This window comes from Heteronotia binoei, chromosome 1, assembly GCF_032191835.1.
Source record: "Heteronotia binoei isolate CCM8104 ecotype False Entrance Well chromosome 1, APGP_CSIRO_Hbin_v1, whole genome shotgun sequence".
Taxonomy (NCBI): Eukaryota; Metazoa; Chordata; class Lepidosauria; order Squamata; family Gekkonidae; genus Heteronotia; species Heteronotia binoei.
In genome coordinates this window covers 697,161-710,712 of record NC_083223.1, presented here as the reverse complement: position 1 = coordinate 710,712, position 13,552 = coordinate 697,161, and positions in this window count along the sequence as shown.

Genomic DNA, 13,552 nt, shown 5'->3' with positions numbered 1-13,552 from the left:
CCCTGCTTTCTGACGACCCTGAAGTGGGGGGAGGGCCCCCCGCCCCCACCTGGGGATTGGCAACCCTACCACAAGCATGAACTCCACGTACACAACACAACACACAACAGACTACCCGCTCTTTTGTGGCGATTATAAAGGGAAAGTGGTGTGAGCGTATTCCATGCAAGTGACATGGAAGGAGGGGTCCGTGTCTGTAAGAGAGCCTCAGAAAGGGCCCACCAAAGAGGGACTGTCCTCCCACAAACACCTCAAGCCCAGTGATCTTGGCAGACCCTTGCAAGTATCTGAATGGGAGACCTCCAAGGAATACCATGGCTGGGAGGCAGGGGCAGGCTGTATCAAGCCACACACATACAAATGCAGAGAGAAAGAGGGGGGGAGGGGGAGGGAGAGATTCCTCCTAAAGCCCAGCTATTGAACCCCCCCCCCCCCTTTACTCCAGCTGGAGAGAGCTAAGGCTGGCAGGAGAGGCCTTGGGATGCCTCAGAACACGTGAACATATGAAGCTGCCTTCTACTGAATCAGAGCTTCGGCCCATCAAAGTCAGTCTTGTCTACTCAGACGGGCAGCAGCTCCCCAGGGTCTCAAGGTGAGGTTTTTCACGCCTACTTGCCTGGACCCTTTTTAGTTGGAGATGCCGGGGATTGAACCTGGGACTCTTCTGCTTCCCAAGCAGATGCTCTACCACTGAGCCACCATCAGTCTTGTCTACTCAGACTGGCAGCGGCTCTCCAGGGTCTCCAGCAGAGGTTTTTCATGCCTACTTGCCTGGACCCTTTTTAGTTGGAGATGCCGGAGATTGAACCTGGGGCCTTCTGCATACCAAGCAGATGCTCTACCACTGAGCCACCATCCCTCCCCAAAGAAGAAAGCCTCTTGGCTGGAAGGAGTGGAAGGATAAAAGCGAGGATCCAGTCCTCCGCACTGCAAGACTCCACACTTTACTTACTCTCTGATATCTGAACAAAACCGAGGCAAATGAAAGATGTCTCCTCAATGCAGCATATTTTCTTCTGCCAGAAATCAGACGGTGACCAAAGTAGCCTTACGTATGAATTAATGGGGGATTACCAGCAATTGATTTACTGCTCCAATCCCTGCCATTTTCAGACCCATTTTTCTTATAGAATTACAATATGAACAAAATGGTTTGCAACTCATTAATCTAGTTGAGTCCATGTACAGAGCGAAATTTTAGTTTTTAAAGTGGAAAAAGCCTCATTTCATTTGGGTTCCCCCCCTGTAATTTAGTAAACAGTCCAGTAGCAACAGAAACGTTTCAAAAACAAAATCCAAGGGGAAGTCGCTGAAATCAGAATTCAGATGTAAATTTGACACAGTCAGATTTGGACTGACTAGAGACTTTGGGTGGTTCTCTCATTACCAGAAGTCACTGTCTTTCCCTTTCAGGTACTCTACTCAGATTCATCATTAGAAGGATGGCCACACTCAGCCTGGATTGCACATTCTGCCTTCTTCATGACTTCTGCAACTGCTTCACATTTATATTATATTCGCATTCCTACATCCACTCCTCCCTCCTCTGACCACCTCTATACCTCTGGCCAGTTTCTACAGACCCTCCATGCATCTGACAAGGAGAGCTGTGTTTCTGGACTCTTTATTATTTTGCAGCAACAGTCTAACTCCTCTGGATCTACACCCCTGTAATCCAATTCACTGCTGTGCCAAAGGCGTGCAAATGAGGCACCTAAATGAACAAACACTCTCTCAGCAACAGTCTTCAACCCATGCAACACAGACACTCACCCCTCAAAAGTACGGCTGAAGCTTATTCCCCCCCCCCATCAGTTTCTAAAGCCCATTTTAACAGATCACCTCAACAAAGTCTAAGTCCAGACCTTTAAGAACAACCAAGTTTCATTCAAGGAATAATAAGCTTCCGTGTGTATGCACCCCCCTTCAGATTGCACATGGGCAGCGAAGAAGAGCTGATCCATATAATCTGCGCTCTTTTCTCTCCCAGCGGCTGCTCCCTCATTTCACACTCACTTCACCAGCCGAAAACAAGCCAACCTGATTGGGACTACTCCTTTCTCCTATTCTCAACGCAACATTTGCCAGCGCTTCAATGTGTACTGACTGCCAATTAAAATCCCTTACAAAAAAAATAAATGAGCTATGAACAATCCTCCTGCACTCCCTGGGAGAAAACGACGGCACTTGGGCAAGCAACAGAAATCAAAACTAAAACTTTATTTCTCCGAATGGCCTCTGCTCAGGCAACTTTACAGCCTCTCCATAAGCAAAAGCATCCTTGAAGATGCAATCCTGCCCAGGTGGAAGCATATCACCAAACACACCTGGGGTTGCTGCCACCCCCCACAGATGGCCACTGATGGAAACTCAGCAAGTATTCAGCTGCCAGGAAATAACCGCTACATAACGAAGGATGTGGAGGTCTGTTAACTCTCCACAGGAAGCTGAGTTATTCCTTGAACTTGACTTCTAGGTATAGCTTTTGTGTATTTTTTTGTCTGTTCACCTCAATAAACATTTACACACACAGCAATCCAGTGTTTTAGAGTTATGTGACCCCCAAATGCTCTGTGAGCAGGTATCTTCAGTATTACCATCTTGTTTCATAATGCACATATGCCTAGAACCAGGGCTTTTTTTGTAGCAGGAACTCCTTTGCATATTAGGCCACGCCCCCCTGCTGTAGCCAATCCTCCTGGAGCTTACAGTAGACCCTGTAAGAGCAGCCCTGGAAGCTCTTGGAGGATGGGCTACATCAGGGGTGTGTGGCCTAATATTCAAAGGAGTTCCTGCTACAAAAAGCCCTGCATTTTAGGCCACACACACCTGATGAAGCCAATCCTCCTGGAGCTTGCAGTAGGCCCTGTAAGAAGAGCCCTGTAAGCTCTTGCAGGATTGGCTACATCGGGGTGTGTGTGTGTGGCTTAATATGCAAAGGAGTTCGTGCTATATAAAAAGCCCTGCCTAGAATATTTTAGAAGTTGTTTATACTCTGCTGGGGGCTAACTATAGACTAGGGTTCCCAAGTCCCCTGCATCCTCCGGTGGAGGACTTTTTGTGCATGTGACGTGGTGACATCACCCACAAGTGATGTCATTGCACTGGCGACGTCATGCGTTGGCTGCTTTAGGCATTTTTGGGGAAACTCTATGGTTTTCCCAGACATTCTAGCAATTCGTGAGGCAAAACTCTATGATACCTATTGTACCATAGAGTTTTCCCTCCCAAATTGCTAGAGCATCCGGGAATATCATAGCATTTTCCTGGAAACACCTAGAGCGGCTGGCGCATGATGTCACCAGTTTAAGTCCAGGGGTACCTTTAAGACCAGCAAGGTTTAATTGTGGGTATAAAGCTTTTGTGTGCAGGCCCACCAATTTCTACATTTTTTATCTGCGGCAGAGTTTCTACCCAGAATTAAATGTTGGTCTTCCAGGTGCCTGACTTAACTCAGGCTATGTCCTGTTGCTTCAGACAAACACGGCAGTAGGCGTCCCAAATCTCCCGCCCTGGCGGGAGAACACTGGATTTTGAGCCTCCTCCCCCGGTCTGCAAATATTCGGAAGCGGGAGGGGGGGACGATGCTTCCCCCTCACAGCGCCGGGCCGCCGCAGCAACACCAGCGCAGCGCCGCCACCACAAGCGCTGCTGGCCCAGGCCCATCACCGCGGCTGCGGCCCGAGCTACAGGCTGCCAGTGCCTGAGGAGAGCGGCAGAGGGTCTCCTCTCCCCCCCCCCTTTGATCCTTCCTTCTGGGAGGGACTTGCGAGATTTTTTTTTACAATAAATACCAATTGCCCTTCCGTCCGAGGAGCGGCTGTAGCTGGGAAGGAGCGATCAGAAAAGTCAAAGGGAGGAAAGGTAAAACAGAGAAACAACAACCCCATGCAAGCCCCACCCCCGTCTGAGGCTGCCAATTACAGGCCGTTTTCCAACTCGACCCCGAAGAAAAGCTAAAACCGGCATGAGGAAGCCCGCGCCTGCCTGCACTCTTTGCTTTCTTCCTGAGTGAGAAGGAAGCCGTCCACTTTCTTAACGCTTGCAAGGTCCGGGTAAAGTTAGAGAGTCCAGCGGCTCCTTTAAGACCAGCAAAGTGCTATTCAAGGTATGAGCTTTCGTGTGCACGGCACGCACACCTCAAATACGCAAGGTCTGGGTAAATAATTTTAAAAGCACATTATGCGGTGGAAAAAAAGGCCAGTAAGGCATCGCAACCAGCCAGGCAAGACTGCCTCCCTAGCGAGAGAGAGCATGTGACTTACCAGACTGGGGAGGAAACTGACTGCTGGGCATTCATTATTCCCTATGGAAACCGATTCCCAAAGGGAATAATGGAGAATTGATCAGCGGGTATCTGGTACTCTGGGGGGGGGGCTGTTTTTTGAGGTAGAGGCACCAGATTTTCAGCATAGCATCTGATGCCTCTCCTCAAAAGACCCTCCAAGATTCAAAAAGATCTGACCGCGGAGTCCAATGCTATGAGCCCCCAAATAAGGTGCCCCTATCTTTTATTAATTCCAAGGAGGGAAGGCATTGAAAAGGTGTGTGGTCCTTTTCAATGTGATGGACAGAACTTCCTTTGGAGTTCAATTATGCTTGTCACAACCTTGCTCCTGGCTCCACCCCAATGTCTCCTGGCTGCACCCCCAAACTCTCCTGGCTCCACCCCCAAAGTCCCCAGATATTTCTTGAATTGGACTTGGCAACCCTACACGGCAGTGCCCACATACGGGACCTAAATATGCACTTGAGAGGGGAGGTTTTTTTAAGCTGCTTCTCTGCTGGAATTCGTAGGGAGCTGAACCAAGTTAAAGGTGGCACAAACTTCTCTCCCGCTCATCTGTCCTCATGACCGGCCCACAGACGTCCTTCAAAACTTAAGAGGAAGCTGAAGTCCAAAGTTCTTGAAGCAGCCAAGTCCTGCAAGCAGGGTTTATTGCCACGGTCTCTTCAGGGGCTGCCCTTGAAGGCTGCTCGGATACTTCAGCTGACCCAAAATGCATCAACAAGATTGCTAGTTGAAGTGAGCTACAAACAACATCTCACATCGATGACTGAAAGTTCTGCACTGGCTGCATGTTCATTTCCAGTCCCACGTCCAAGATGCTGGCTTCAACCTATGCGAAGTGTTACACAGCTTGGCACCAGGTACTTGGAGGAATCCTTATTCCCACTCAGGCCTACCTGGTCCCTGAGTTCAGATTCACAGCCCTCCTCCCTGTGAAAGCAAAGTGGGTGACGTGAGGGCAGGGCCTTTTCAGAGGTTGCCCCCTTACCTTTCAAATGCCCTCCCCTTTGGCCTGCCACTTTCTCTGGACCTTTTCCAGAACCAGGCAACTAACATTTTGTTCCAAACAGGTTTTAACTGAACTTTTGGGGGTTCAACATATCCACTTGAGAGGAACAACTGTCAGTGCCGGATTAAACCCTGTGGAGACCCCTGGGGAGGGACCCCTTGCAAATTATCTCTGAGTGCTCACCCCACTGCAACCTGCAGGCACCTTCTCAAAAGCCCCTTTGACTAAGCTGCAGGGGAGAGGCAGAGAGAGGTAAACTTGGCGACAACGCCAGCAGCAGCCGCACCAGGCAAGTCGTGCAAAGACCGGCTCAGTTGCTGGCTGTGTGTACAGGCTGGGAGGGCTGCAAGCAGGGGGGGAACCGTGTGTGGGGGGAGCCGGGGGTTTTGTCCATACTGGGGGGAAAGCAGGGGATACGTGAAGTACATGTAATAAATAAGCCAAATACATAAGTTTGAGTGAATGTGTTGGGAGGGACAGGCCTGTTTTACGTACATTTAGTCCGGATTCCAATCTGAAACACCTTCTGCCCCAACATGTTTCTGAAGTTCACCTCATCACAGCACAATGCTTTTGTTGATGAGAATATTAATTAAGAAGCGCAGTTTCCTGTGATATCTGTTAATAATGAATGCCAGCCATGCAAAAATGCCAGTTAGGTTTGCATCAGTTAAGAAACTGGAGGGGTATGAGGGGCACCAGCAAATGTCCACAGGAGATCTGGACCACAGCCGGGGGATGTCTGTTTGTCATGTTGGGGGGTCAGGCAGCCATTTTTGTCCAGGCCAGTTTGGCCAGGGATCCTGGAGATTCTTGTTTTCTGCCATCTTCTTGGCATGGAGCCTGCAGGGGGCACTGGGTTGTGTGTGGGGGGAGGTGTTTGTGAGCTTCCTGCATTGTGCAGGGGGTTGGACTAGATGACCCTGGAGGTCATTTCCAACTCTACGGTTCTCTGATTCTAAGGGCAGAAGACCTGTTTTGAATGAATCATAGCCATTCCCATTCCAGTGCCGAATTTGCTCTCAAATCCCTTCCGCCTGTGAAATAAATACTGGGTGGCTGAAAGATCTGTTGTCTCGGATTCCAGCTAGAAGGGAAACGTCTGTGGCGGCACAACCTTCTCCTTTAACGGAAAGCCCTGCAGGGGGTGTGGATACACCTTTTTGGGACCAGCCTGTGCCCGCAGATGCTGTCAGGTGGCTAATGGTCCTGCTGCCATTGGGGGAGTGGAAAACCAAGGGCAACATACGCAAACGCTGCAGCGTGAGGGGTCCCACATTTGCTGTGTCCAGAATTATTAGGGAAGGGGGAAATAAAATGACTAAGGAGCTGGATTTAACGTTCCTTCTAATTCTCTCCCCCCCCACACCCCCAAACTGCGGGGAACAGATCACATCCTGAGCAGAATTTTAACTGCTGTGATCTTGAAATGGACAAGGGGCCGTGCAAGGCCCTGCGTGGCCCCAGACTGCTCCCGAGCCGGGTTTCCGGTGCGAATGAGTGGCTGGGGGCTTCCCTTATGAGGACAGGCGGCTGGGTTTGGGACCGTTTCATTTGCAGAGGGGAAAGCTGCCATGAGAGACGCATAGGGTGGCCAAGTCCCCCACAGCCTCCGGGGTGGGGGGACACTTGTTTCACATGTGCAAAGTGCATGCAGCGCAATGACGTCACCCGCCAGTGATGTCATCGTGCCGGCTGCTCTAAGTGGTTCCAGGGAAACTCTATGGTTTTCCCAGACACTCTAGCATTTTGAGAGGGGAAAACTCTGTGGTACCTATTGTACCATAGAGTTTTCCCTTCCAACTTGCTAGAGTGTCTGAGAAAACCATAGAGTTTTCCCAGAAACGCCTAGAGCGGTCTTTGCACAATGTTGCTGGCATGATGACATCACTCACAGGAGACATCGCGCTGGTGACATCGCAGAGGTTCCCCCTGCTGGCCCAGTGTGGGGTGGTGGGTTGGGAACCTCCTGTACAGCTCTAGAGACACAAGAGAGGTTTATAAAGTGCTGCTCATTACAGGGCACAGACAGGGCTGGACTGAACCCTGTGGAGGCCCCTCACAGACAGCTGAAACCTCAAAGGGCCTCTGAGTCAGAGCGCCCACCTCACCACCTGTGGCCCCTTCTGAAGGCTGCAGCCCCCTTGAGAGCCAGTTTGGTGTAGCGGTTAAGTGTGCGGACTCTTATCTGGGAGAACCAGGTATGATTCCCCACTCCTCCACTTGCAGCTGCTGGAATGGCCTTGAGTCAACCATAGCTCTCTTATCTGGGAGAACCGGGTTTGATTCCCCCCTCCTCCCCTTGCAGCTGCAGGAATGACCTTGGGTCACCCAGAGCTCTCTTATCTGGGAGAACCGGGTTTGATTCCCCACTCCTCCACTTGCACCTGCTGGAATGGCCTTGGGTCAGCCAGAGCTCTCTTATTGGGAGAACAGGGTTTGATTCCCCACTCCTCCACTTGCAGCTGCTGGAATGGCCTTGGGTCAGCCAGAGCTCTGGCAGAGGTTGTCCTAGAAAGGGCAGCTGCTGGGAAAGCCCTCTCAGCCCCACCCACCTCACAGGGTGTCTGTTGTGGGGGAGGAATGGAAAGGAGATTGTGAGCAGCTCTGAGTCTCTGATTCAGAGAGAAGGTCAGGGTATAAATCTGCAGTTCTTCTTCTTCTCAAAAGCATTTGACAAAGCTGCGGAGGGACAGGCAGAGAGGCAAACCTGGGCAAAGAACAGCTCAGTTGCTGGCTGTGTGTGCAGGCTGGGAGGGCTGCAAGCAGGGGGGAAACGGGGGGGGGGGGTGAAGCCACCCTGAGGCCCCTAAAGGCTTGGGGTTCCATAGGCCAGTGTCTATTTGGCGTAATTGTTAATCCAGCACTGAGCACAGAAACAGGCAAACCTGTTGTTCCTCCTTCTCTTTCCATATAAGACCTTGGCATAACCCAGCGAATTTCATTGTGTTTGTTAAGAAAAATAATGGTGTAGTTTTGCCTGATGTACGGAGTGGCCACAAAAGAAGCATTCATTTTCAAATCAAACTGGTGTTATTACAAAATCCATAACACCCTTGTTGAATACAGTGCATTTTGCCACAAGTCTAACAGTCTGTTATAAAGAAACAAAAGGTTTTTACACACACACTGATTTATCAGTGCTGCTGAAATGTTCAACATATCAGAAATGAGGGCTCTAAGATTAAATATTTATTTCCCATCTTTTAATACTTCCTTTCATTCAAAAGGCTCCCAAGCTGATGTAAGAAATGCATAACAAGAGCTAAAGTACTAAGAAAGTGCTACCGGTGTTCAAGAACGAAACACGCTGTTACAACGAACCACAACAATAACAAATAAGACTGTTCACGTTTGTGGTGCTGTTAAGAATCGGGCAATTCTAAGAAATTTAAGTCTCAGAAGTCAGTATTATTTATCAAAACAACAATGGTTCAAAGTTCCTTATCATCTCTACCTCCCCTAATAATAACATCTACACTACAGGGCAACAAGGTAACTCCCCATGCTTGTTTACAGAGCTTGGCAAGCTTCCACATATCAAGATACGTAAACCTCCTTTATAAAAGTCAACCACATAAGACATTAGGAAGCGAAGCAATTAACCAGCACACAACCAGCTACACAAGTCAGGCAAACAGAAATTAAAATATCTTCTTAGAATATCCAGTATTTGTGCTTCATGTGTTCCTAACAGGAACACTCCAAAACTTGACCCTGTTTCTACAATGTTGTTATTCCACCTTTAAGGATCAATTCAGTTTTGCTATTGCAAACCTATGCAAGACCTGGCTACATCTGTGGAGCAGAGGTCCATCTGTGGCTCCTAGCCACAAATGGAACATTCTCTCTGGGGCACTGATGCTCTGACTTCTTGGTGTTGGGGGGCAACAATGGGAGAGCTTCTGGAGTTCTGGCCCCACTGATGGACCTCCTGATGGCCCCTGGGTTTTGGTCACTGTGTGACACAGAGAGTTGGACTGGATTGGCCGTTGGCCTGATCCAACAGGGCTTCTCTTACGTTCTTATGTCTGGGGCCGTGATGCTCTGTCTCCTTGGTGCTCAGAAAGCAACAACGGGGGAACTTCTGGAAGTTCTGGCCCAGTTGTTGGACCTCCTGATGACCCCTGGGTTTTGACCACTGTGTGGCTCAGTGTGTTGGACTGGATGGGCCACTGGCCTGATCCAACATGGCTTCTCTTACGTTCTTATATTCTTACATCTAAGCCCACTGAAACCCACAAGTTTAGATTGCAGTAATGCTGCATGGAGTGTCCTGTGAGAAACTGTCTAAAGATCTGGTTAGGCAATCATGTGTAGAATGCTACACACATGGGACGTGCCAGTTCAGAGGTATCTTCTGGTCCTGGTTTCAGGACCTACATTCAATCTGCAGACATCAATCCATCTATAATTTGGATCCATAAGCAGCTGTCCACTGGTGGGTGGGAGATACACACTCCCCCCCGCCAGTGTTTTGTCCCACAGGGGCAGTATTTCAGAGAGCATCCAGGCACTCCCACCGACAGAAACTCAGTTCCATCTGGGCAAATTACTGGAGGATCCAAACCCGCAGCATTAAAAAATTTCCTGACAAAAAAGGACTCTTGACCTAGAAAGAAAGAAGATTGCTTTTCTGTTCCATTTTACATAGAACGTATTCAGCAACTGGTCTACCCAATGATATTGAGGGGAGAACATTTATTCCGTGTACCTCTCAAGCTAATGAACATTCAACAGCAGCAGTAATTTTTCAGCAATGAATCTAATAAGGAGTCACAAAATCAGGATGAAGAAAATTACTTGCACTAAAGGTCTGAGAAGAGCAATTTCTGTCATCATTGAGTTCAGCTTACTAAGGGGTGGGGGGATCGTTAACTAAGGTCTGTGGCCTCTTACTAAGCAATTTGGGGTGGGGGGGAGAATATCTATAACAGCATTCTCTGGCCCACCATTTTTAAAAGGCAATTTTTATATATTAAACATTCTGTAGAAAAACAGACAATTCAAAGGCTCTCCCCTCTAAGGGGCCAGTTCTCCTGAAAAGCTGCTCCGTTTCTTTATGAGCCTATGTGAGAATTAGTTTAGATATGAAATTAATTCAAGTTCCAGGATATCTACATTAAAAAAAAGTTTAAGAGGAACGTAGGATGTGTAAGTTTAGGGGGGAAAACAGGTGCGCTAGGAAGAATTCCTATAAAATAGTTTTGATTTCTTTTGAAACAAGTGAAACGTGCTAAGATAGCAGACGGAACGTTGCATCATTCTCTCTCTTACATCTTTATGTATTGGGTATATCTGCAGTTCAACATGTAGAAAACTAAGATATTTGTATTTCTAAATAATACCTATAAATATGCCAAGTAGTGCGATCTGATATGCTAAGTCTGATATCTCATTCACCACCTGGGTTCTGGCCACTGTGTGACACAGATTGTTGGACTGGATGGGCAAATGGCCTGATCCAACACGGCTTTTCTTATGTCCTTATGCTCTGTATTCTTGGTGCTTGGGGGGCTTCTAAAGTTCTGGCCCTGCTGGTGGACCTCCTGATGGCCCCTGGGTTTTGGCCACTGTGTGACACAAGAGTGTTGGACTGGATGGGCCATTGGCCTGACCCAACATGGCTTCTCTTATGTCCTTATGTCTGGGGCAGTGTTGCTCTGTCTTCTTGGTGCTTGGGAGGCTACAGTGGGAGGGCTTCTGGAGTTCTGGTCCTGCTGGTGGACCTCCTAAGGGCCCCTGGGTTTTGGCCACTGTGTGACAGAGTGTTGGACTGGATGGGCCATTGGCCTGATCCAACAGGGCTTCTCTTATGTTCTTATGTGACACAGAGTGTTGGACTGGATGGGCCATTGGCCTGATCCAACAGGGCTTCTCTTATGTTCTTCTGTGACACAGAGTGTTGGACTGGATGGGCCATTGGCCTGATCCAACATGGCTTCTCTTATGTTCTTATGTGATACAGAGTGTTGGACTGGAGGGGCCATTGGCCTGATCCAACATGGCTTCTCTTATGTTCTTATGTGACACAGAGTGTTGGACTGGATGGGCCATTGGCCTGATCCAACATGGCTTCTCTTATGTTCTATATCTGGGGCAGTGATGCTCTGTCTTCTTGGTGCTTGGGGGGCAACAGTGGGAAGGCTTCTGGCCCCACTGATGGACCTCCCGATGGACCCTGTGTTTTGGCCACTGTGTAACACAGAGTGTTGGATTGGATGAGCCTTTGGCTTCATACAGTATGGCTTCTCATGTGTTCTAGAGTTACAAAAGATGCATTTCTGTGTTCTTATTAAAGCAGGTGGAGGCTTATGGGAAAGCAAGTATTGCATATATTATTTATTTTATTGGACTTATATCCCCACCGAAGCAGGCTTATAATTTCCACCCAAACTTTGGTGTGTTTTTTCTCAGGAGGAGGGAAGACAGCTCTGTCTATACAAGCCCCAAACGATCCTTTTATTTCTCTCTGCAGGGCCTGTTCTTCCTCCCTTTCGTGAGTTCTGTCAGCCTTAACCAGGCCTCATTCTGCGGTTGTGTCAGCAAATGGACCACCCAACCAAGTAAGAGTTGCATCGTCTTGGCTCTTGGTTCAGGAAAGTCTGCAAAGCAGAGCAATTCAAGAGACCTTTTCAAAGCCTCAGAGGAAAACTCTGAAGTTTCCTTGAAAACTGAGCTCTTTCCAACAGAAGGATGAAGACAGCACCTCGCTGTGCAGATATGATTAGTGAAAGGTAAGAGTTTCAATTAATTGTCAGTTTGATATAAAGCTGTATTCACAGTTTAATCGCTGTGGTTTGATATGTTTTATGTAATTTGTAATTCAGTTCATTTCTACCGCTGTAATAGTTTCTGAAACAAGTCACTCTAATTTTAGCAGCGCTGTCTGAGAAAAGGGGTTTATAGTCAGCCTTACTGGGGAGGTCCCTGTTACATGCTGCATCCACTCTATAGTGTTTTGTGCGTCTGAGCATCACTAAATATCCTTTCTCTCTGCCTTCTTCAGCAAAATGGTCCAACCATTTTCTAACATCTCCACATTTCAAGTCCATCTCAGGAGAAAGTGTCCTCTGCAAACAGTGCCCGATGAAATAATGGATTTCCAGATTCTACTAGGATGGCCAGACATGTCCTTACATGTAGAAAATGCTCTTCAGAAATTTAAAAAAAAAAATTCATGAGCAGAGGTGGTAGATATTTACAAGATTATGCATGGGATGGAGAAAGTAGAGAAAGAAGTCCTTTTCTCCCTTTCTCACAATACAAGAACTCGTGGGCATTCAGTGAAATTGCTGAGCAGTCAGGTTAAAACGGATAAAAGGAAGTACTTCTTCACCCAAAGGGTGATTAACATGTGGAATTCACTGCCACAGGAGGTGGTGGCGGCTACAAGCATAGCCAGCTTCAAGAGGGGATTGGATAAAAATATGGAGCAGAGGTCCATCAGTGGCTATTAGCCACAGTGTGTGTGTGTATGTATATTTTGGCTACTGTGTGACACAGAGTGTTGGACTGGATGGACCACCGGCCTGATCCAACATGGCTTCTCTTATGTTCTTATGTGACACAGAGTGTTGGATTGGATGGGCCATTGGCCTGATCCAACAGGGCTTCTCTTCTGTTCTTATGTGACACAGAGTGTTGGACTGGATGGGCCACTGGCCTGATCCAACAGGGCTTCTCTTATGTTCTTATGTGACACAGAGTGTTGGACTGGAGGGGCCACTGGCCTGATCCAACACGGCTTCTCTTATGTTCTTATGTGACACAGAGTGTTGGACTGGAGGGGCTACTGGCTTGATCCAACATGGCTTCTCTTATGTTCTTATGTGACACAGAGTGTTGGACTGGAGGGGCCACTGGCCTGATCCAACAGGGCTTCTCTTATGTTCTTATGTGACACAGAGTGTTGGACTGGAGGGGCCACTGGCCTGATCCAACAGGGCTTCTCTGATGTTCTTATGTGACACAGAGTGTTGGACTGGAGGGGCTATTGGCCTGATCCAACATGGCTTCTCTTATGTTCTTATGTGACACAGAGTGTTGGACTGGAGGGGCCATTGGCCTGATCCAACATGGCTTCTCTTATGTTCTTATGAGACACAGAGTGTTGGACTGGATGGGCCACTGGCCTGATCCAACAGGGCTTCTCTTCTGTTCTTATGTGACACAGAGTGTTGGACTGGAGGGGCCAATGGCCTGATCCAACATGGCTTCTCTTATGTTCTTATGAGACACAGAGTGTTGGA